The 24945-nt window shown below is 40.9% G+C and overlaps 1 protein-coding gene across 1 annotated transcript in view; it reads left to right on the forward strand.

The window, feature by feature from the left end:
• LOC139441028 (teneurin-2-like) overlaps nt 1–24945 on the forward strand; it is a 2123458-nt gene that overhangs the window by 667216 nt on the left and 1431297 nt on the right. Inside the window, exon 5 of the mRNA XM_071221851.1 lies at nt 15307–15458. The gene's annotated coding sequence lies outside the window, so the exon portion shown is untranslated. The remainder of the gene's footprint in view (nt 1–15306; nt 15459–24945) is intronic.

The following is a 24945-nucleotide window of genomic DNA, read 5'->3' on the forward strand; positions in this document are numbered from 1 at the left end:
AGAATCTGCTGCAATTGTCCCCACAGTTGGGAGCAGGCGCTGGCACAGGTTCTAACTGGCCTGAGTCTGACGCACAGCCAGGACTGAGGAGCACGGGCTTGGACTCATACCTCCTTCCACCTTGAAATGTTCGCTTGAGAAATCTGCAAGGTGAAATTATCAGGGAGAACTTCTCTTTCTGATGAAAACGAGCCTTGTCTGGGGATGGCTGGCTGTGTTTCACTGGTATGTATTTTTTCATGCAATTACTCCACAGTTTCATTATTGCTCTTAGTATCATTGTAAGTAGTAAATAGTGTTACAGCCTCTGGTGCCCATCTTTCAATCCATAAAGCAACAGATATATTTATACCCTTTGTTCTGCAGAAGATCTTGAAACAAAATTTCTTTCTGACCTCAGGGCAGTGACCCATTTTGCTGTGCAGCCAAACCAGCTGAGGAGGGATGCAGGCAATAGGGTGAAAGGGGCCAGATTTGGGCACTGTTTCACCCCTAACACAACCACACATGGTTCAGTCAACCGTGAACATCAAATTCCATCTGAAACAGGTACTATTATTATATCCAGTTTAAGGACAGGTTGGGGGGGCTCTGCCTGCAGGGCTCCTGCTCCCTGGCCACCGTGGATGAGAATAAGTCTACCAAGACATGATCTGCATGGGGAGGAAAGGTGGACAATCTCTCAAAGGAGAAGGGCCAAGAGCCTTTTCCTCAGTGGGCTTTTATTGGGTTCAGTTTGCAAAGGAATACAGGTAAAGCCCATCAATCGTTGTCAGGCAGTAAGGGTCAAACAATAGATAACAAACAAAGAACTCTGAGGGCTTATTGTGAGACAGGGTCAGTTAGCTAAAGGGCTATAAGACTTTGGGAAACAAACTCATTTCAGGCTTGGACCCTTATCATTTAAACTGAGCATGTAAACAAAGCAGGTTTCACAGGATTTTATGCATTCTTTCTTAGGCCTGATCACCCCAGGGAATCCTCCCGTTCCAGCACAGGACTGTACTGCCCTCTGTCATTGTTTCAGGCCTAAATCAGGCAGGGGAAGTAAAGCAGCCAAGAGATTAGGAGACTTCTTGCAGACAGAATGAGGACTCAGGCTATGTCAAAGCCGAGGGGTGAGGGTCCATCACCCCCTTTTTCTATAGCCCCCCAAGTCCTTCCCTGTGGGCCTCTTCGTGACCATGCCTGTCTTAGGTCATCTCTCCCTTGAGGAATCTTACCCGTCATTGGCTAACTGGTCAGGCTCAGGGCCGAGCAGGGTGAAGTAAAGTGGGCAGGGGTGGTGCCCCTGCCAAGGAGATAAGCTTTGTCTCCTTAATGGCTTATGGTCCCAAGGTCTCTGACTCAGCCTTAGCCATGGGGATTTACAGCTCCTGAAACCAGGCAGGGCGGTTCCCAACAGACAGGAATTAGCCTTAAATGTTAAATTATTCGTCTGAGCACTCAGAAATAGGGTATCCTAGATTTGAGAGAGTCTGATTCAAGAGTTAAGGCTCTTAATCATTACATTCTAATAGAATGTGGAGACATATAGGTGGTGTTGTTCACAGTCATTAACACAGATGTAACCCAGATGTGGTCACACTGCCTGGTAACCTACTTGTGCAGTGACACCTCCCTGCAAAAACACTCCTTCTCTACTATAAGAAGCACACTACCTACCCCTGCTCTGCTGTGCCAGGTTTCTGAGGTTAAGTACCGAGTGAATCGGAAACCAGAAACGGGTGGGTATAAAGTTCGTTGCCTGTCCAAAAGAGTTTAAAGCCACAATATCTTTAATGATGCCGCACAGCACTTAACAGATACCGCACCTCCCTTGGCCCACCTTCCTAACCCCTTTGCTCTCCCTAATTCCCAGTGCAGCCATGGGCCACTGAACTCTGGGGACACAGTCTGAGAAACGCCCTGTTAAGGTGATCTTGTCTCTGTGCGAACCCCATAGACTACTCATCTGTAGATGGGCAGAGCCTATTACACCTGAGCTCTATGGTAGAGCCCATATAGCTCCCAGGGCTGCAAGCCTTTCCAGCATGTTACTGTCCAAAACAACATGAAATTAAATGAAGCACAAGAGAAAATAATTCAATGAAGAGACAAGGTAAACAGAGACATTGAGGCTGCTGCCGGCATAACGGGGCATGATGTTTTACAGCACAGCTTTTTTTGTTGCTGTTGTTTTGAAGTAGAAACAATGCACTCTAAAGCAGTGGTCCCCAACCCCGGGCCACCTGTTAGGAACCCTGCCGAGAGTGAAGCCCCCTGGAGCTCTGCCTCCTGTTGTTGTCCTCCTCCCCCACCCCTCCCACCCCTGTCTTCCACAAAACCTGTGCCTGGTGCCGAAAAGGTTGGTGACTGCTTCACTAAAGTAACAATAAAAGGTATAGGATATAGGACGGTTAATATATAAACCAGTAACATAGTCACTTATTACATCTATTATCATTAAGTGGTATGCACTGTACATAATTGTAGGTACTATACTTTTAAACAACTGGCAATGAAGTAGGTTTGTTTGCACCAGCGGCAGTGCAAACACATGAGCGTCCGTTCTCACGCTACAACATTCCCACAGCTGTGAGGTCACCACGTCTACGACATTAGGATCACTACCACATAATGATGGGAAGGTCAGGGAGGCTGCAATGTCACTAAGGAACGGGGATTTTTCAGTTCCATTATAATGGTGTGGGACCCCTGGCATATTCGATGTTCGTGGTCGACCCAAATCATTATACGCATCACGTGACTGTACTGGGGGTGAAACAGTGTCCAACCTGGTCCCTTTCTCCCTGTCGTCCACATTCCTCCTCAGCTAGTTTGGCCGCACAGCAAAATGGGTCACTGCCCTGAGGTCAGAAGGAAAGTCTTAAAATTTTGGTTTGAGATTTTCCACAGAGCAAATGGTTTAAATAATCTTTTGCTTTATGGATTAATTGAAAGATGGGCACCAGAGGCTGTAACACTATTTACTACTTACAATGATACTAAGAGCAATAATGAAAATGTGGAGTAATTGCATGAAAAAATACATACCAGTGAAACACAGCCAGCCATCCCCAGACAAGGCTCGTTTTCATCAGAAAGAGAAGTTCTCCCTGATAATTTCACCTTGCAGATTTCTCAAGCGAACATTTCAAGGTGGAAGGAGGTATGAGTCCAAGCCCGTGCTCCTCAGTCCTGGCTGTGCGTCAGACTCAGGCCAGTTAGAACCTGTGCCAGCGCCTGCTCCCAACTGTGGGGACAATTGCAGCAGATTCTCTGGGGCTGGAACTCCCCATGGGGTAAGATTTAAAAGCCCCCGAAATGATTCTAACGTGCAGATACGCTTGAGAACCTGAACTAACGACACATGTGAGCAGTTAGATTGAGCAATAGAGAGTTTTTGTCTGATAATTGTGCAGAATTCAAAAAAAAAAAAAAACAGGGCTCCCCCTCCCCTTTTTAACTGAGGTTATTGATATTCTTAGCATCGTGGGTATGAAGGAACTGTAGCAAATATTTTTGACATTTCCCTCAAGATGACTCTATTTTATTTGACTTTTGGTTCTTTACTTATATGACCTCTGCTCACAGAATCTATATTAGAAACAGTGGTAGCAGTTTTTTTTTTTAAAAAAAATACTGTTTAGAAAATCGCAGAGCATCTTGCCCTGCAGAAGTCTTCATGACAACCCCGCTGAAAGCCCTAGATTGGGTGAGGGGAGAGAGAGTAGATTAATCAGTCCGCGGGATCATTTATTTTTTATCCTTTCTCTGGAAGCTATCAGCAAGGGCACCTACGTAGGAGACTTATTTTTGTAATGCGAACAATTGTTCTTTAGGAACGAGAATCTGTTCCGCTGACAAAAGATGTGAGAGAGCGCAGGGTGCCCCTATGAACTGTCTGACACGGTGCACAAAAGGTAAATCGGCTAAAAATATATTTTTTAAATACTTGAAATTCTCTCCCAACATTTTCTAAAGTGCTGAAGAATGAGAAATCAACGTCTGGAAAATGGCAGAGAGAACAGAAAGGCTAACAAGCCTCACAAGAAAGCAATTTTCTGAAAAGAAAAAAAAATGTAGTTTTCTAAAATTGAAGAGCATTATTCCTTCAAGGAAAATGTCTCAGTGTCCTTAAAAAAAAAAAATCAGTCCCTGTTAAAATAAAGTTGTGTCATTTTTATCGAAGGAAACATGGATTTGTCAATTTTGTAATTGGCTTGGTTGGGTCATCCAATTTGACATGTGTGGGATTTTTTGACCATGAGACATTCTTATCAATTTTTAAATAAATTCCACAGATTGAGAGTGGTAAATAATAAATTATATAGAGCTTTCAAAGGCAATATTTAACTTAACATAGACTCAGGGAAACTAACACTGTACATACACATAATTCTATGGTTTTTATGTAAAATTAAGGGTCTTTATTATAAAAACTGAAAGGAATAAAAAAGATTGAAGTACACTATTAAAAGTCTTGAAATGGTAAAAACATCACATACCTCATGAGGCTAAAACAGGCGTGCAGCTCACAGCTCACTCATCTGGGTGGGAGAGAAGGCACCTGGGTGTCAGGCCTGCCAGTTTCCGGTTAGAATTGTCACATGCCGAGGAACAATGTCCGTGTGTAACCAACACGAGCATTCCAGAATGGGTGTTCCTGTGGCAGAGGATTTTAAATCATTAAGAAAAAACACATTCACAAAGAAGAAGAAAGAATACTAACTATTGAATGTAGAGACATAGAGTTTGGAGGAAAACATTTTGGTAAGATCATCATAACTATTTTTAAAATGCTAACTTCAATCCATTTTTGACATAAAATTAGGTTTCACTTATATGTAAAAGGTTAACAAAATATTCACAATGTAGCGCCCTATTGAATCTATAAAATAGGGATATTTAATGCAAAATGTGGTTTCTATTCCCTGGTTTTACTGGAGAAACACAATCTGTATAGATTTAAATATTGTATATTTGAATATTATGATTAATAACCTCAACCAACCAGCAACACTACGCCCAAAATTTTAGGCATCTAAGCAAGCAGGCACCGAATACTTACGAAGCCACAGTCAGTGAAATTGAGACACTGGGTCTAAAGGTAATTTCATTATTAGCTCCTGGGGAAAAGGGACCCTATCTCAGTGTTCCTCTCTTTGCTTATCACAGTATGTGCACAGCAGCTATAGGTTTGAACTTAATTTTTTTTCATTAGTCTGAATTTTGAAGACTGTTACTCTTTGTTTTCCTGAAGTCGCACATGCATATCCTTTGTAACCCCAGGTACTTTTGAAAAAGTTGAACCGCTTTTAGAAATTCAGAAGTTAAGGGTGGCACTAGGAGATATTAGCAGAGTCCACCGAAATTGGTTAGGGAAAACAGCATCGTGGGATGCATGGTTCTGGAAAATAATTTTAAATGCAGAAAGTCTTGAACATTTGCTTCTTGGTGAAAATCTTGTGTAGAACGAGGCAGGTTGTATAAGTAGATACCTTATCTACTTATCTAAGGTACTGTGGGCTTTGGGTTAGAATTCCTATCCTATGGAATCCCTTCTGTTCCCTGTATGTATCATTCAGGCTTCTACCCTGTGATGATGTTTTCTCTGCCCTCAGCAAAATATGTTCCTTCTGTTTACTCTGCCAATTTGCCTGTGCAAACCAATGCAGTGAGTCTAATGGTAGGAACATAAAAGTTGTATAGTGCCTCTCACACTGTATTTCTGTAGGTAGCTGCCTATAGCATATGCATGTAGTGGTCACAGTGTGTGGCAAGCAACTAGAGAGTAATTATCACCCCCAAATTGGCTGAGTGGAATATAGGGAAAGAGAATATATAACTAGATGGACAAAGCTACCTAGCATTTAGTCGGTGGCAGATGTATGTACACATTCCTCCCGGCAAGCATCTATTATATCTTTTGACTCCATAACGAGGTACAATTTAGGGTTAAAAGCACCAAGGCTGCACAGAAGGTCAGACAAATGGGCACTGGGGTTCAGTCCCCATCAAAAACCAAGCAGTTTATTGGCAGTTACACTAGATCAGCCTGACTATTAGTTATAAATCCTGAAGTGATTTTCCACGGCCCTTAGAATCTAGAACTCCAAGCCCTGGCCTGTTTCTCTCCCACTGCGTCCTGCTCTCCCCCTTTCTTCTCCATGCTCTGCGCCTAGGCCTTCCTTCTGCCCCAGGAACAGGACAGTGGTTCCAGTCTCTGAGACCTCAGAGTTCCTGTCCCTGTGCCTTGACCGCCTTCCCATCCCGAAGCCCAGGTCCCGAAGAGCCTTCCCGGATCTAACTCTTCCTGTATCTGTCCCCGTGGGTTTCTTCACAACATGTAACTCCATCTAAAAAGGTCTTGCTTATTTCTGGTATTTTCCTCCAGCATGTAAGCTGAACAAGCCCCCAAATTTGACCTCTCCTGTTTTTGCCCATCACATGTAACATGCCTTGGAGTAATGCCTAATTGATGTATATTGACAATGTACTTTTAAATTTTGTATATTTGTTTATTGAACATTTACACAGCATTAGTATGCCCTGGTCTTATTCCTAAGCCCTTTATCAATACTAACTAACATAAGAACCTTATGAAGTAGGTGTTGGAATATCCCCAATTTACAGATGAAAATTTGAGGTATGGGAAGGTTATTTGCAAAAGGTCGGAGAGCTGGTAAGGGGCAGAGAGGGGTTAAGACCCAGGCAGTCATGTTGCAGGGTCTTTGCTATTAGCCTGGCAGTTTGCTGACTTTATTGTGAACTCCCAAGACACAGTGAGCCATAGAGAAGGGCTGCAAGGTCCAGGATGGTGGGGGGAGAGGCTGGTTTTCAGGAAGTTCCAGAATGTATAACGCCTTTAATTTTGTGGCTTTCGCTTAAAACCGGGTTCCCTTACATTGCAGCTTCTAGACTAATTCCACATGTCTCATATGCCCTGCTTCTCGGACCAAGTTTCTGAGTAATGTTTAGGGCAGGGAAAACCCCCCTCAAATTAACATTTCTTAAATTATGCTTAGTAAGTACCACTGTTCCATGGTATTTTGATAGGTGGTCCCTTCAAAAAGTACTTCTGTGGTGAAAAATATATGAAGAAAGAGAAGTAAAGGTTAAAAATAAGGAGAATATGTTTTAGCACATATAAAAAACGTAATATGTGTAAATTGGCCCCAAATTGTGAAGCCATATGATGTTTACCAAATGTTATTTTCATATATTTCCAGGGTCTTTTATATTTATTAGAGTGCTTTAGGCTAAATTGAATGTTGAGTACTAAATGAGGTAACAAGTGGGTAATTCTCTAAATTTTTGAAGAAGCGAAGGCTGAATTTAAATACTTTAAAAGCATTTTTATTCACGTTATTATGCCACTTCGTCCTACTTTGCCAAAATAGCCAATGATGATTAGCAGTTTTTCTAATCCAAGTTTCTGCCTCTTCATTTAAGAAAATATAAATGCCTCTAATGGTATTTTCTTCGTGGTCCTGCTTTGCCAGAGCTCCTGAAGAAATTCAGCTAAACCTGTAATCTAAAATCTATCAACCCTACAGGTCTTAGAGCAGACGTCTCACGTAAGAGAGATTTATGTGGTCTATCACCAAAATTTAGCTTTTCAACACAGTTCTTAATCAGCCTGTTGTGACTCTAATATTTTTGAATGACACAGTTTTCTGTAAGCCAAGAGACCTTTACCAAATTAGGAGCCACGGGGGGTGCTGGCGGAGGAGGCGGGTGGGGGTGAAAATATTAAACACGGCCAGATAATGAATTTCTCCTGGAAGAAGTGGGCAAAGCATTTAAACACTTGAGATTTTCAAAATGATCAGTGTGTGTGTGTGTGTGTGTGTGTGCATGCAGTATTCTTTCCATTTTACTTTCCTCCTCCTCCTGCCCCTCCCCCTCCTCTCCTTCCCCCTTCTCCTTGTGCATCTTTGCTCCTCCTGTTACCAGATATCTGGTCTGATCTGTCTGATTTTCCATACAGATTAATGTGATGATGTTTGTTTTCATACCACCTTCTACTCATTATTTAAATGCTCTCTTCCCAAGGGGGTGCGGGGCATATTTATTTGCATTCAGAATGTGAGCCAAAATAGTAACTGGAATTGCCTATTTGCAAAATTTAAACTTTGGATGAGGAAAATGGATTGTGAGCAAAATGTCAAGTATGTAAACAGATAGTTGTGTTTTAAGAGAGAAGTAGGTTTTAGCAAACATTTTGAGTGTTTTCGCCCAATTAAAATTCCTCCATTGTCTTTTACATTTGTAGGCTTCAGGGCAGGATCTAAATTATTTCTGTCTTGGTTTTCCTTCTTGTGTTCTCCTGTGGTGAGCCCAATAGTTACTTTTTTGTGACAGTCTTTATATTTCCTTGTAATTCACACGAGTATGTTTGTTGTTTGTTCCCCTTCATATCCCTAGTCTCCTTCCTCTTTTAGAGTTTATGGCGCCCGTATCTGCTGAGAAGATTGGGCCACCATTATAACCTGTGATGCAATCATTATTTGATAGTGATTTCTGCATACACATTTGGATGTTAACAATGCTTAGAATCTAGACAAAATGTCAATGAGACGTCCCTTGTAGACTCTGTGCTCACCTTTTTGAAATGTTGGTGGAGGAAATATAGTTTGGCTTAATGAAATGGAAGGGAGGGTAAGTGAAACGGTATCATGGGATATGTATTAAATAAACCCTTCAATTTAAATGACACATATTTTCGGGAAAGCGAGTGAATTCAGGTAGAGGAAATGCGTGGAAGCCTTTCATGATGAACAGATTTGTGGTGGATTTCCACTAGGACCAGGATCATGAAAATGTCATTTACAAGCATTCTTTTAAAAACTGTGACCAGTACCCTATGTGACCAAACTGTTTGTGTCTGAAATTTATAAGTCAACTCATCAACTAGTAGTAAGTGGACAAGGGAGATAATTGTGGAAAATTTAGGGGTTTTTTTAGTTTTTAAAATAATAACTGGGCCTTCTTCATCGATTTGTAATGAGGATTAAATGAACTTATGCATGTAAAACCCTTAGTGAAGAGCCTGGGACATAGTAAGCATCAAATACATATTTATTATTATTACTAATTTATATTCATATCAAGTTGGGGCTGGACAGTGTGGAACATACAGAACTATGTGGCATGGGCCCTGCCCTCCAGATGGGTGGTCTCACTCCGGCTGGGAAACAGAATACGGTCTCAAGCATGCAGTACTGGTGTGGTGGAACTGAGTGCATGGAGTTGACTGCATAGTGGGAAGTATAAACACTATGGCAAGTTAGAGGTGGGGATATGTATTACGGACAACATCCTCATGGAGGGGAGTTGTCACTATAATAAATACTTCCAGAGGTTCTACATTACGTACTAATTTTGTTTAAATCCTTCATCATGATTGTATTTAAATCCACCATTATATCTGTCATGATAGGCTCTTCCTGAGTCCCCACATTTCTCCTTCACCGAAACCTAGTCCATCATTCAGGACTAATTGTCTGCCCTGGCTGGCATGGATCGGTCGGTTGGAGGGTCATCCCATGACCAATTTCAAGTCAGGGCACAATACCTAGGTTGGGGGTTTGATCCTCAGTCGGGGTATGCACGGGAGGCAAAGGGTCGATGTTTCTCACATCAATGTGTCTCTCTCCCCCTCTCTCTCCCTCTCTCCCTCTCTAACATCAATAATCATATCCTTGTGTGAGGATTTAAAAAGAAAAAGGACTAATTGCCCCCACCTGTAGACGTTAAGTTGATCTTTATAAAATGTAAATACCTCACTCATAAATTTGAAATACATGGCAACGCCCTCTCTGAGGCATCAAAACCCTGCAGGCCTGGCTCCTGTCCCCAGCGCCGTCTTACGCCACACTCTCCTTTGCTTGCCCTGCTAGAGTCATCCGCGATCAATTCTGAGGATGAGTTAAAGTCACTTCTCCCTAGGACATTTGTCTTTTCTGTTCTTTTGCCTGGAACTGGAATGCTCCCTTTCCCCCACTTTCCCATACTTGAATTCTTACCTAAAATATCACAACTTTCCTCCAGGCCACGTTCAGCCCTCCCCTCCATCTGAGCCCTTAGTCTCTCAGTCCCTTGTTTCCTTCACAGAACTTGCTGTGTTTTAAAAGGATTTTGTTTGTTGGAGAATATTTTTGTTAGCTGTTTGGTTCTCCCCTCCAGGAAAATGCACATTTCCTGAAGGTCAAGAGTTTATTTATCTTATTCAGCATGACATCACAAAAGCACAACAAACATTTATTTTTTTAAACAGACAATTCTTCCCAATCGTCTCTCTCTCTTCCTTCTGCATCCACCAGGCATATGTGTGCACTGGGTTATAGTCCTAAACGTTGATTTCATCTCAAACTTGTCCTCCCTTCATGTCATCTTGAACTTGATCCCTTTGCTGATGTTGCTCCCTCCTCCTCTGACAGGTTCTGACCTTTGTCATCTCCTCTGAAAATTTCATCCATTCTTTCACTGTCTTTAGACAAACTTATGTTTCAGCAAACATGAGTTAGGTGTCCCTCCTTCATGCCCCTCCATGATGTGTTGTTATTTCTCTCCCTGGCGGCACTTACATTTTTACTTTGTAATACAGCTCTTCTAGCACTTGCTTCCTGTCCTGTGAGCTTTGCTATGAACCTTTGTTTCAGTTAGAATTCTTTGATTACAAGTAATAGAAACCATCCCTGACTACCTCAAACCTTTTTTTTTTCTTTTTAAAAGAATGCATGGCTCAGCTTATAGAATGTATGGAAAAGTAGAACCAGGCTTCAAGCAAGACAGAAATGGGGTAACTCCTGGGATTGAGGGATTTAAAATAAATGAAAAGAATCATCAGGTTCCCAGTGTCACAGAATAAATAAACTGATTTCTATCAGTTCTTTGTTCTCAGGATTCAAATTCCTGAGAGAGACTTTGGTCAACCTAATTTGTGCCATTTTCCCCCCATGGTATGCTATGATTATGATAAGCACCTCAAATAAGCGTCCCACCAAAATTATAGCCAAATGAAGGACATGTGGCATCCTAACCTGTAATTGAGGTTGTCTATTTACCGATGAAAGAGGGGACGGAAGAGGGCTGCCCTGGATGAGCAAACCCGACACATTTGGATTGGAGCAAGCTTCAGGGAGAGGAGAAAGAACCACTTTCCGTGGCCAATTAAAGAATAGTAAAATATACCATATGTATCATGGCACAAGCTTGCTTTTCTGATAACTGAAACCATAAAAAATACATTAAAGTTTGTTTTACTACATCATTTATTTGGCAGTTTTTAGCCTGAGAAAGATTTTTTTTCTCACCCAAATCTATAACATATTACTGTAACTTAATGAATGATTAGTAATAGAATTTAAAATTTAACATAATATAATCATAACTTAAAAGTATGAATGGCTCCAGTGTAATTTTATGTATTTTTTAATAAGAGGGTTTTATGAGAACTAATGCATCGCTACATATTTACTGGCCCTAACTGAACTCTTTTCAGTTCTAGTTCATTCAGTACTGCTGTGCTGGACCCCTGATCGGGTCTGGAGATGCACATAACTCAGTGCAATCCAAGTGGATGGCAGAGTAGCTTAAATCTAGCGTCCAACGTTGATTTATGGGAACACAGCCATCCGATAGGCTCAGCAGTTCTTCTTGTGGCGAGAAAAACACACAACCCTCTCTCACCCACGCCCTGCAGCATCTGACGTCTAATAGTTCTTTTTGTCTGGTGTTTAAGGAAAAGGAATAATCAGTCTGGGCTCTGAAGTTCTCAGGCAGGGAAAGAGACCCAAGCAGGTAGTGATGAGTGTTTTCCCCATATGACAAGACTGAAATCCGAAGAGTTAACACCATGCTCAAGCATTTCTAACATGAAATTGACCTTCCTTTGTCTCTCCTAAGAAAACTAGTCCGAAATCCCAGTTTATGTAGAGGATTATGCAAATCTGCTTTTCAGACCAATGAGTAGTTGAATATACTTGAAGGACTTTGTTTCAGGATTGCATATAAATTTTAATACTTGATATATGCCATTTTCACTATTTTGCTAAATTGCTTGTTGCATATATTCATTATATAAAAATAACTCATTTTGCAAAAGTATTATCAAGTCCTAAACCTATTTAGGTTTGCCAGCATAGTTCCAAAAGACAGAAGAGTTGGGAGTGGGGGGAAGGGAGGCATGTATGTGCTTACATATGTGTATGCATATTTATGTGGGTGTCTATATATAGGTTACTCTGTGGACACAAACTGGTCCATTTGCAAACAGCCATCTTATCAGCCTCCTAGCGTAGCCAAATCCCAAGAAAAATGTGTTTCTTTGTTCAGTCTTTACAAAATAAAAGCTGGTTTCTTAAAAAATTGCATATGTTACATATATTCATTTGATTTAAATCCAAAAACGCATATTGAGACACTTTAAGATTAACTTTAGCAAAACTTTTATTAATAAGTGCAAAGTAAGTTGGTAAAAGATAGTTTAGTAAGACTTTCTGTAGGCCTCCAAGAAACCCGATGCTCTCCCAGGCAGTCCTTACACTGCTCGAAATCAGATAACGATGTACAGGTTCCGGTCCCTCCTCTGAAACAGGGCACAGAAGTCAGGTGAGACTTGTCTCCTCGCCTTCTCAGTCTTCCTCGTTCAAGCTCTCGTTCTCCCCGCTGCCTATAGGGAATTTTCAAAGCCTGTCTCCACTGTTCTACCTTCATTAACCACTACACTTCCTTCAGCTCTTTCTTTGGAAGTCCTTTTTCCTGGGGACACTTCCTTGACCTCTCTTCTCTGCTCCCAGATTTAGGAAATAAGGAGCCTCCACCTTAATAATGTACATCACCTTCCACCTCTCACCAACACGTTTACCCCATTGCATTACAATTTCTTATTTTCCTACCTTTTACCCAGTTACACTAGAAACTCTGGAAAGGCAGAATTTCACTGCACCTGCACAGGGTGGGCACTCCATCAATAGGTACCCAAACAATGACCTTGCTCAGGTTTCTCTCTCCGGCTCCTCCACCCCGGCCACTTCTTTTTTTTAAATATATTTATTGATTACGCTATTACAGTTGTCCCATTTCCCCCCCTTCACTCCACTCCATCCTGTCCACCCCCTCCCTCCCACATTCCCCCCCCTATAGTTCATGTCCATGGGTCATACATATAAGTTCTTTGGCTTCTACATTTCCTACACTATTCTTACCCTCCCCCTGTCTATTTTCTACCTACCATTTATGCTACTTATTCTCTGTACCTTCCCCCCCTCTCCCCCTCCCACTCCCCTGTTGATAACCCTCCATGTGATCTCCATTTCTGTGGTTCCGTTCCTGTTCTAGTTGTTGGCTTAGTTTGCTTTTGTTTTTGTTTGAGGTGTGGTTGTTAATAACTGGGAGTTTGCTGTCATTCTTACTGTTCATATTTTTTATCTTCTTTTTCTTAGATAAGTCCCTTTAACATTTCATATAATAAGGGCTTGGTGATGATGAACTTCTTTAACTTGACCTTATCTGAGAAGCACTTTATGTTCCCTTCCATTCTAAATGATAGCTTTGCTAGATAGAGCAATCTTGGATGTAGGTCCTTGCCTTTCATGACTTGGAATACTTCTTTCCAGCCCCTTCTTGCCTGTAAGGTCTCTTTGGAGAAATCAGCTATAGTCTTACGGCACTCCTTTGTAGGTAACTGTGTTCTTTTCTCTTGCTGCTTCTAAGATTCTCTCCTTCTGTGTAATCTTGGCTAATGTAATGATGATGTGCCTTGGTGTGTTCCTCCTTGGGTCCAGCTTCTTTGGGACTCTCTGAGCTTCCTGGACTTCCTGGAAGTCTATTTCCTTTGCCAGATTAGGGAAGTTCTTCTCGATTATTTGTTCAAATAAGTTTTCAATTTTTTGTTCTTCCTCTTCTCTTTCTGGCACCCCTATAATTCGGATGTTGGAATGTTTCAAGATGTCCTGGAGGTTCCTAAGCCTCTCCTCATTGTTCTGAATTCTTGTTTCTTCATTCTTTTCTGGTTGGATGTTTCTTTCTTCCTTCTGGTCCACACCATTGATTTGAGTCCCAGTTTCCTTCGCATCACTATTGGTTCCCTGTATATTTTCCTTTGTCTCTCTTAGCATAGCCTTCATTTTTTCATCAGTTTTCGACCAAATTCAACCAATTCTGTGAGCTTATTGATTACCAGTGTTTTGAACTGTGCATCTGATAGGTTGGCTATCTATTCGCTGCTTAATTGAATTATTTCTGGAGCTTTGAAGTGTTCTGTCATTTGGGCCTATTTTTTTTTTTTTTTTTTGGCTTGGTGCTTTTGTTGCTTAAAGGGGCGGAGCCTTAGGTGTTCACCTGGGCAGGGTAACGCTGGTGGCTGTGCTGTGATGCTGTACGTGGGGGAGGGGCTGAGAGGGAGTAATGGCGCCCGCCTCACTCTCCACCGGATTTTAGTCACTGCCTCCGCTACCCACAATTAAACTGGGCCCCTCTGGTGCTGGTTCCCGAGTGGGTGGGCTTTTGCACGCCCTAGGCCCCTGTGGGTCTCTCCAACGACCTCTCCTGTGAGGCTGGGAGTCTCTCCTGCTGCAGCCCCAACCCCCACGGGCGCTTTCAGTCAGAGGTTTGAGGCTTTATTTCCCTGCGCTGGAGCCCTAGGGTGGGAGGTCTGCTTCGCTCCCTGCCGTTTGTCCGGTTTATCTGTGCACGAATGTGAGGCTGCGGGGTGCTACCCGCTGCTCTGCCTGCCCCGTTCTCCGCCACTCTGAGTCCGGTCCTCTCAGTTTATCTGTGAGCGAATGTGGGGCCTCAGGGTCTGCCAGTGGTCAGCCTGCCTGCCCCGTTCATCCCACACTCCGCCAGTCTCGGTCCTGCCACAGCCATGCGAGTCCTCTCCGCCCCAGTGCCCCTCTCCGCCTCTCCTACAGGTCTGGATGAATGTTTATTTTTTATCTCCTTGGTGTCCAACTTCCTTGCCATTCGATTTTTCTGTCAGTTCTGGTTGTGGGAGGAGGCGCGGTGTGTCTACCTACGCCGCCATCTTGGTTCTTGTCCCGGCCACTTCTTTCTCAAACGAAATGTGGCAGCATCATTTGTAAAAGCAATTCTTGCAACCAGGCGGACTTTGCATGTGCACGGAGAGACCTTTTCCTCCTTGTAACTACGTGGACATGTCCCAGCCTCTCCACCCCGTCCCTGTATTCAGTGGGCTGGCTACTGGAAGGAAATGTTTCTGCTTTACATTCCTGAACGCACAATGTCTGAAGCAAGTACAAGGTGACTTTGCTGTAACTCAGCAGTCTTTTCAAAAATGTCTTCTCCCCCTTTTAGGTCCTTCGAACACTGTCATTAAGGGCTGAGAGGTGAAGACTCATTAGATAAGAAAATAGCAGACAAGGACCCTGAAGCACTCTCAGAAACCGCAGTCTGCAGGGAACCCTCGCCCTGGCTCCAGCCATCAGAAAACCTGCTCTTTACCACAGGTAGGTCCATCAACCTACATTTCTTTTAAGATTTTTTACAAATGCCCTCCATAGGACAGTTTTGTTTTTCCTTTATCTCTGGAATGTTAAAGAAAAAAACGAAAAATAAAAAACTTTCAAGTTGGAAACATTCTTCTAAATCAATTTGATTTGGTAGCAGGTGCAATAGTTTCAGTGTTGCATCTTTTTTTTTTTTTCTTAGCAATTCTGCAGGTGACTGATCATTTATTCTAGGGAAGGCTGCTTTAGATGATATAGTCTGTCAATAGCAATTTCGAGACTTCTGCATCTAGCCACTGAATCCGTATGAACGTGAAGATTCTGGTTTTCTGGAAAAGAGAGCCATTCAGTTTGTGCAAATGGAAGCAGCAGTATTTTAGGTTAGAAATGGATATAAATAATTTTCAGCTACTATTATCCCACCATCTTCGTGAGGGAGATGGCCTCGATGTGACAGAAAGTGTTAAAGATAAAACATACTCGTGTATGTCACTTGTGAAGATGGTGTGGCAGACATTGTGAAGGACCACAGCCATTTACACAGGAACCCCGCAATGGAATTTTACAGCGAGGGAAAGTGCTCAACTCCAAGTAGTGTGCATGGGCAAGAAGAAATGTACAGCCTAGGGGCAGGGTTGGGGGGTCAGTAGAGGGAAAATTACTGAGGGAAATCATCAGGGATGAGGGGGTCTCAACTATACCCCGAACCTTCGGGATTATTGTCGAAGACAAGCTGGAGTGAGTGAATGCAGTCTGGGGGTCCTGGTCAGACACTCAAGTAGAGGGTTTATGGTTAAATGGACTTAGCAGGGTGCTTGCAAAGGTACATTTTTCAAGGAAGTCCACACCTGTACCTAGAAGAAGGTTCAGGAAACTGCCTGAAGTCTGGTCAAGCAAAGAATCTTTACCAAAGGTAAGGCTTTTAGTTTGTTTTCTTGTGCTTTTCACATTTAAGGAAAGCTACACCAGGTTAACAGTCCTTTTGCCAGGAGTCTGATTCTTAGATTCCCCTGTACATAATTTGGCTGGGTTTTTTTGTCCCCCTCTCTTTTGGGATGTTTCTCATGAAGTATGCCCATCTCCACAAGGAGTTAGAGATCTATGAGACCTAAAAAGAAATGAGACTTGGAGGCAGTCGAAGGTAATGTAGCAGCATCCAAGGTCAGCCTGGTATGCGGATTGCGGGAGGGAAAACACCAATCAAAGTCATGAGCTCTCACCTTTGTCAGAACATTGCAGCTCGGAGCAGCTCCAAAATGAGTCTTCGGAGGAAAGCAGGCAGGTTAAAGACGTCACAAAATAGTTTGGGGAAGGTCAGGCAAAGGTTAGTTTTGTTCTGAGAAAATCCCACTGCTCGGTTTCTTGGAAGGTACGGGGACATGTTGCTGGTGCTTATCAAAGGGCTTCTGAGAACATTAAGACAAGGTGCTTGAGATCCCAGAACTATTTATCAACATGGTCATATAACTTGAATGTTGAATCTATTGGCATAATTTATTGGGTTTTATAAAAATGATTTTCTGAGCTGATATATATATATATGTATGTTTATATATATATATGGCATGTTTTCACTATAATGTTTACATCATATGTTTTGAGAGGCTGGAGTTCTCTCTAGTCTCTGGGACTACTGAGGAATAAACTTGTAAGCATCTCTTCACTGCTTTTATGCTCTCTCATGAATGTCTACAAATATAGATCTCTAAATATTAAATAAGTTTTTCATTAATTTAGCCTATGTCAATTCCTAATCATCTTTCACTTCAACCTCTTTTCCAATTTTGCAATTCTCTTGGTCTCCCGGGCTTTATACAGTTTGTATCATTTATTTGTTTTGATCCTTCATTTTTTTATAACCTGATTATATAGTTAGTGGTTTATGTTGTTTTTACTTTCAAATCTAGTCTTTTAACCATCCTTTGCAGAATCCCACCACAACCTCACACCTGCCCAAGCTTTCACGCTCTCTTTTTGCTGACACATTTTATTCCTCAGGGGTTTCCATCTCTACACCCCCAAACTGAAATTCAGCCTGGACCCAGGTAAAATAATTATACTTTTTAAATGGTACTTCCGTTGTTTCTACCAGCTCATAAAGTTTTAGATGCATTCCATTATTTTAATTTTAGACACGAGAACAGCATTTTTACCTCTGAAACCCTCTGGTACCAGTGCATTGTTTTGTTCTTAGAAAGTCCACAGTTGAATGTATCAGGAATGAAATGATTACATTGTTAAAGGATGTATATTCCCAGAAATTTCTAAGTACTCACCCTAGTAATTAATTAGAATTAATAAAAAAATAATAAGGCCTTAGAATTTCCAAGGCTTTGGAAAAGAAATGGGGAGACAGAGGTAGAGGTCAGAAGGCAATATTGGGTAAATTTTGTTAAGGAATAAAAATTCAACTGAGTAAATTTTAAAGATCTCATTGGCTCTCTTGAACAATCCATGAATCAAGCAGCGGGAGGTGGGGTGTCTTATGGGGCAGATTGTCTCAGTGTCCTTTGGGGGATGGAGAGGGCCTGTGACAAATTACCACATTGAGACCCCTTAGAAAATTCCAGACTGACGTGTTAAGATTACATTCCCGGAAAAGGTGGAAATTGCACTTATGTCAGGTGTTAGGTGTAGGTCCATTGTCAAGGCTTTAGGACAAGTGACTCCGTTTAGTGCCTTGGTCTTCTCTTGAACAATTTCTAGTTGGAAAACAACCCCCCTACCACACATGAACCTTTTCCATTTCAAAGACAAATACAAATCCGACTTGGGGGCAGTGTGACAGAGAGAGAGGCAAGATGAAGAGTTTCCAGATGATTTCATGTTGCTTTAAAATGAGTAACAATTCTTTTTTTTTTTTTATTCAAAGTGCAAACTTTTTTAATGGGTCTCTTTCCTGAAGGGCATAAAGCTGCCTCCATAAACAATTTTATCACTAGCTTGAGGCATGGTGGTTTATTTCAGCCAATTAAAATAACAATTCCTGCAGGAGAAGCTAAGGGAACGCCCTACTGCTGGTGAGTCCCCACCACTCCTGCTAGGATTCAAACCCCTCAACTACAAATGTTCCTATTGCCCCACCGACTACTTCAGAAGAAGCTATACAGTGATTTGGAAGGGCACATTTTATTTATTCCCTTCATTTTTTAATTGTGTTCTTAGTATTTTATAGACTCCTTTCTATCGTATTGGCTTTACCTTTCCCTATTCTTGTTGGAAACAGTTTGTACCTACCAAATTACTATTCTGCAGAAGCCAGCACCATACTTGCCTTGGTCTAACAAGGGGACTCTGTGTTTCTTTTTATTGAGATTGTTGAGATGTTTCCCTAACAGGTTCCCAGTATAAGCTGCTTTATTGCTGACAGCCAAAGGATCATTCCAAGCATCCTAACATGACATGTAAAAAAACCCTCCGTGATAATACTGATTAACATATCTTTTGCATTTTAATGGCTGCATTTTTTTTAAGAAGAGTTAATTGTACACTTGGTGGGTTGTTTGCATAGTCAGATAAACGTATGTCGTCGGGCTGCGCAATCTAGTCATTAGGTGCATTGATCCGCTGGTGACGCTACTCGCTACTCGAAAGCACTCTGCGTGAAGACGCGAGGGGCGAAATACTCCGACTGCATTGTCCTTTCAAAACACAGGACCTCTCGCTGCCAAGTGAGCGCTTATACCCAAACATAGGAAACATTTGCCGAAGTGCTTGATTACTTAAGCTAGAGTAACGTATTTGAAATATATCATTAATGTTGAATAGCATGTACTTTATATTTTATAGATTTGTTTGCCTCGTGTTTCCTTATCTTAGTACAATCTGTACTTTATTTAGGAAAAAAATAGCACAATAGGACTAGGGTATTTCTATTTTCCTGAGAATTTAAGTATTTAGAGACTATTTAGTGTTTAAAAGTACCTGTGTTGACTAATGTTCAAAAGAATGAAGCATTTGAATGCTGAAAATGCAGGGTGTTTCCACGCAATGTGATATTCTACAGTTAAATATGGAAATTCAGGTACTAACGTTTCCAGCACATACAAAATTTTAGAAAAGATTTGAGGGGGCATTATTTATTTTCAGGGAAATGTAGAAATGATCATGACATCTGCCTTTTGCTCAAAAAATGTCTAAATATTACTATAAATTTATTTACCAGTTCAGTGAATACAGGCCCATTTTATTAGGTCAGCTTGATCGAGGCCTGAACTGGAAACAGCAAGCCCACTGGGAGACAAGACCACCCCTGTTGTTCTGATCTCGACAGACTCGCGTGTTCCAGGTCACCTGAGGGAGGTCTGTTCTCCGGCATCTCTCCCATTTCCGATTCTCTTTTATTTAACAGCTTCCTTCTCTTGATAACTCCTAACTTTCAGTAGAGTAATGTAATTGACCCTACTACCTTCGATAAGGCCTATGTTTCAGCCGACTCCGTTGTCCTGAAGTGATGGGAAAGAACCTCTGATTTGTTCTTTACTTCTAAAGAGGGGAGTAGACCTGAAGAGCAGCTTTGGTTGTGAGGGTGTGAGTAGATGAAATGTCATTTGGGGAGCTCCGTTACCATATGTGAGATTGGTGTGTCAACCTGCAGGCTACAGGGATGAGATGCTTTGGAGGAAGAGATATCAGAGAGAGAGAGAGAGAGACAAACCTTGGGGAAGGATAGTCAAAACAAAGAAATTTTTCTAGTTAAAATATAATATACTTTATACTATAAAGTACATTAATACTTTAAAGTAATACTTTCTCCCACTCATGTTTTCATAAAACTATCATTTAGGAAAAACTCACCAAATATCAGTCAGCAATGCTGCTGGAGATGTGATGCTATGATGTCATAAATACGTATTTGGTCTTCACCCCCAGTTCCCGGAACACAGCTCCTAAAATGTTTATAGTTGCTTGAGTGATGGGAGTGAGAAGAGTGTCTTGCTATTCACAATAAGTCCCTTTCCACTGTACCTCAGTTTAGCGTAAAAAGGTGACTCTTGCATAGTGGGACTTGTTGCCTGAGAAACCAAAATGTGATTTGAGGGTTGGACTTTCAGCATCACCTCGGCCTCAAGGAGAAAGGGGCTGGGGACTGAGGTAATCACCGACAGCCAATGATTTAATCAACCCTGCCTAAGCAACGGAACCTCCATAAAACTTAAATGAAAGGGTTTGGACAGCTTCCAGGCTGTGAGGTGGTGAAGGGTGACACGCCCAGAGAGGGCGTGGGTGCTCCAGGCACATCCACTCGTACTTTGCCCTATGGGCCTCTTCATGCGGCTGTTCATCTCTGTTCCTTATTGTAGGTGTATAATACAAACCCTGTGTGAGAAACCAGTAAATGTAAGTAAATGTTTCCTGAGTTCTGTGCACTGTTAGAGCAAATCATGGAACCAGAGGGGATCGTGGGAACCCCTGACTGAGGGCCGGCTAAAGTATTAGGAGAGGCCTGGACTTGGAGGCAGCATCTGGGGCTTGTCTGAGGGACTGAGCTCTCAACCTGTGGGCCCTGAGCTGACTCCAGGTACTCAGTTTCAGAATTGCTCGGTCTGACAGCAAAACCCACACATTTGGTGTCAGAAAAGTTATGAGTAGGGGAAACAGTCCTTTTTTGTTTGAGAGGAGAATTCGTGTTACTAGTTTGGTTTGTAAGTGTATGCAGGTGTGATGACAGGAAGAGGCGGAGGAACAGAGTGATCATTTTATTTTATTCTTCAACACTCTGAAGATGACCTCTTCTCCCTACCTGTAGCTGTGGTTCTCAGTTCAGGTAAGAGATCAAATGGTATGATCGGAAACACCTAGGAGATACTCTCACAGTTACTATGAGAGGCCATCTTCACTGAGACTCCGTTTTTGTTAAGGGCATAGGTCTGGCCTTTCAAACCATATTCCCAGTGATTCCGTTTTGCATTCGCTGATAGGGGGAGAGAGACAGAGAGCCAATTATCATGTTATCATGATAAGCAGAAGGAAGAAATTTGGTCATGATTATTATAGTTATTATCACTGAGCATTCAATTTTTTGGACATTCAAGAAGCAATAGATATTATAAATATGTTAGAATATTTTCAATAAAATACAGTACCTTATAGTACTGTTGATTCTTATGTCACTACCATTGATTAAAGCTAAGTACATTTCACTAAATGTAATTTAACGGACATGGCTGTAGGGGTTGGGGGCGGAGGTAAGGTGTGTAAAATGAGTATTGCCTAAAGATTATTATATAACTAGGTGTGTAGGTACAATATTTGTTACATGGTCTGAGAATTGCCAGCCTAAATAAAAGTTGCATGGGTTCCTTGTTTAAAATACAGATTCTTAGTCCTTATAGAACTAGTCCTGTGGAAGTAGAATCCGAGTGTGGGAATTTGAATTTTTACAAGAGCTAAGTTAAAATCGTGGACTCTCAAGTTGGATAGCTAACATGCGTTGTTAGAACTTGTAATTTTAGAGAGGTCTTCAGAAGCAGACAATTCAAAATACTACCTTTCCTTGGGAGCTGGAAATGTTGGCATTCAGTATGGCTGAATGAACGAGAGGCCCCCTCTTACCTGACTGGTCTTTATTTGGACCTATGGTACCTTGGCACAACACTCTACGTTAGAATAAAATAAGAACAACAGCAACAACAATAACAAATAAGGAAGCAAAACAGAAAGCTAGCCATGGCCACACGCCCATTCATTCATTCAGCAGTTATCGGCTGCGTGACTAAAATGCACATAACGGATTCTTCACAGTACAGGTACATTATTGAAGGTAAAATGTCTCTCTACAGTACTTTGTTAATAGTAAAACTTGAAGGTAATTCATTCAATAAACACACAGAGTCCTTAATTTTCTTAGTAGTTTAGGCCCAAATATTGTTTTCATTGATTTTTCTGCAAAATCACCTCAATAATCTCCTTCTTTGAGATGAGAGACTCAAGAGAGTATTTGCCTATCTTGGGATAATGGAATGAAAATATCGTTTTAGAGTCCTAGTTGTCTATAAAAATATGTAGAGCAGCTTGTTGGGTACTTCACTTTATATTAAATAAGAACTAAATCAGAACGTAGCAGAAGCTGTTTTTAAACTCTGAATTTCCTAAGTAATTGCAGTTTTGTAGACCTAGTCTTGCTACAGAACTCTATGCTTTATATTATATTCCTTGAATAATAACAGTTGGTGCTTGCAAAATATTAAAGTACATAGATGATTCCATGAAATCTATTTATGAAAATTGTCGCTTGGAATACAGCACAAACTTATGGTGATACTGTTTTTCTTTTTTAAATCTAACTTCATATTATAAATATATAATGGTATAAGGACAGCACACCACTTTTTAATTTACGAAATTTAGATTGACTTAATGAGATAATAATACCTTTTGGATACTTATTTAAAAAGCTGTTAAGAGGTAACTGAATACAAGCTATGTAAATTGAAGATACTTGAATATTTTACTTGAAGCTGAATGTATGAGTATATATGACTAAATAGCAGAGTATTAATAAATAGTGTGAACTCTTCAAATATAAAATAACTCGGAACCAAGTGAATACCTGAGAACCTCATAGGAAATCACTAAAAAGTAATGAACTCTGTACGGCTAGGTGAACCCAAAGTTGTAAGACCTAGGGGTAGATATGGAATACCTATACATGATGTTTATTTATTTATACCTTCATCTTTACATGTATATCCTTTACATCTTAAAAATGTAATAAAAATAAATGATTATGGATATTTCACTTAATGATAGAATACACATTGAGCTAAAATTGAAGTGATACACACAAGAATAAAGTTAATGAAAAAAATTTAAAGAAATTAGACATTATCTTGAAATAGTGCAATAGAGTTTTATATGAAGTAATCACATTAGCTATATTAGTAAGACATAAAATATTTTACTAATCACTCCAGACTTTAGGACAAATTGTTCAACATAAGAGTAAGAAACATATTGATAAATTGATTTTTCTCCACTGTACAGCCAATCCTATTGCAGATTTTTCAGTTTTATGTATGAAAAATCTGCCTCCTGGTATCTGTATAACTGTGAGTTACGCTGCTCTGGATTTTTAACTATCAGAGGACCGTTCAATGGGAATGCTTTCTAGAGGCTCCAGATTTTCATGGGAGCACAAAGAGGTAGTAACAAAAACTTACTCGTCTGAAACCTATGATACCTTCAGGGTCCAAAATTCTTCACATTTAATCTAGTGAATATTATTTATGCTTGCCTACCCACCCTTCACATGTGAACCTTAGGGTAAAAGCACCTCGTTTTCCCTTTGGATAACGACTCTCAGTCAACCTACCTGTGATCAGGTAGGTTGGCCACACCCTAGAATTCAGGAGAGAGTATGAGAATGAGGCTCTATCAGTGAGAAGATCTCACTCCCTTGGCCATAGTAATTAATTTATAAATGAGTAGATTATCTAAACCTGGCTAATCAGAGCCTGTGGATTTAAATACCTGATTTGACAGAAGGCTCCAAGTAAAATTTGAGTCTCCTAAAGTCATAGGAAGAAACCTGGAACCTCTGGCGACCTTCTTGCCATCGAGGAAAGAACACATTCAATAACTGTGCTAATGAAGCAGAGGAAAACAGAGCAAGAACCGAGTCCTGAATTCATGACGTGAACCCCTAAATCTGCCTGTACCTGGAGTTAGAACTAGATCTGGGCTATTCATTTAGGTGAGCCATACTTGCACACATAAATGTGCATGTTTCACAGTGCATTGGAAAATTTTCTTAGGAATTAATAAATTTGGGTGGCCTATTTATACATTTATTATTCAGTATCAATATTATGCATTCTTTAAGCAAGTTTGTTACTTTGTTATTTTTGCAGCCAAAAAAAATTATTAACCTATGTCTGTTACTTTTACACATATGACCCATAATCAAACTGAAATGGACATAGTATTTACAGAAAATGACATGGGCTTTTGTACATCCGGTCGGCGGCGTTTCCACAGCCCCCTCTGCTTAGAATGTGCTCTGGAGCCATACTGTCAATAGAACGTTCCGCTATGATAGAAGTGTTCTTGTATCCTTGGCGCGTGTGATTACTGAGAACAGGTGATGTGGCTGGTCTGGAGTGGGAAGTGCCATAAGTGGGCATCCACACTGCATTTCAAAGTCTCCGTGTGAAGAGCAGCACAGGAGTACCTCATGAATATTTTTATACTGATTATCAGTTGAAATGATAATATTTTAGATTCACTGGCCTAAACTATATATTGTTAACATTAATTGCAAGTATTTTTTTTCTTTGATTACTGTGGCTACTAGAAATTTTTTAATTACTTTATTGGCTTATGTTGTATTTCCATTGGGTAGAGCTGATCTGGAAATGTCCTTGGATGAAAAGTTCATGGGTTTTTCCACTTTTCCTTCCACATCTCTTATGTCTCCACTGTCAAAACTACTGTAGTCTTTGTGAGCTGTGATTTCTAGCACTGCTTATGCTATCTTTGCAGTACA

This window comes from Desmodus rotundus, chromosome 6 (genome assembly GCF_022682495.2).
Source record: "Desmodus rotundus isolate HL8 chromosome 6, HLdesRot8A.1, whole genome shotgun sequence".
Lineage (NCBI taxonomy): Eukaryota > Metazoa > Chordata > Mammalia > Chiroptera > Phyllostomidae > Desmodus > Desmodus rotundus.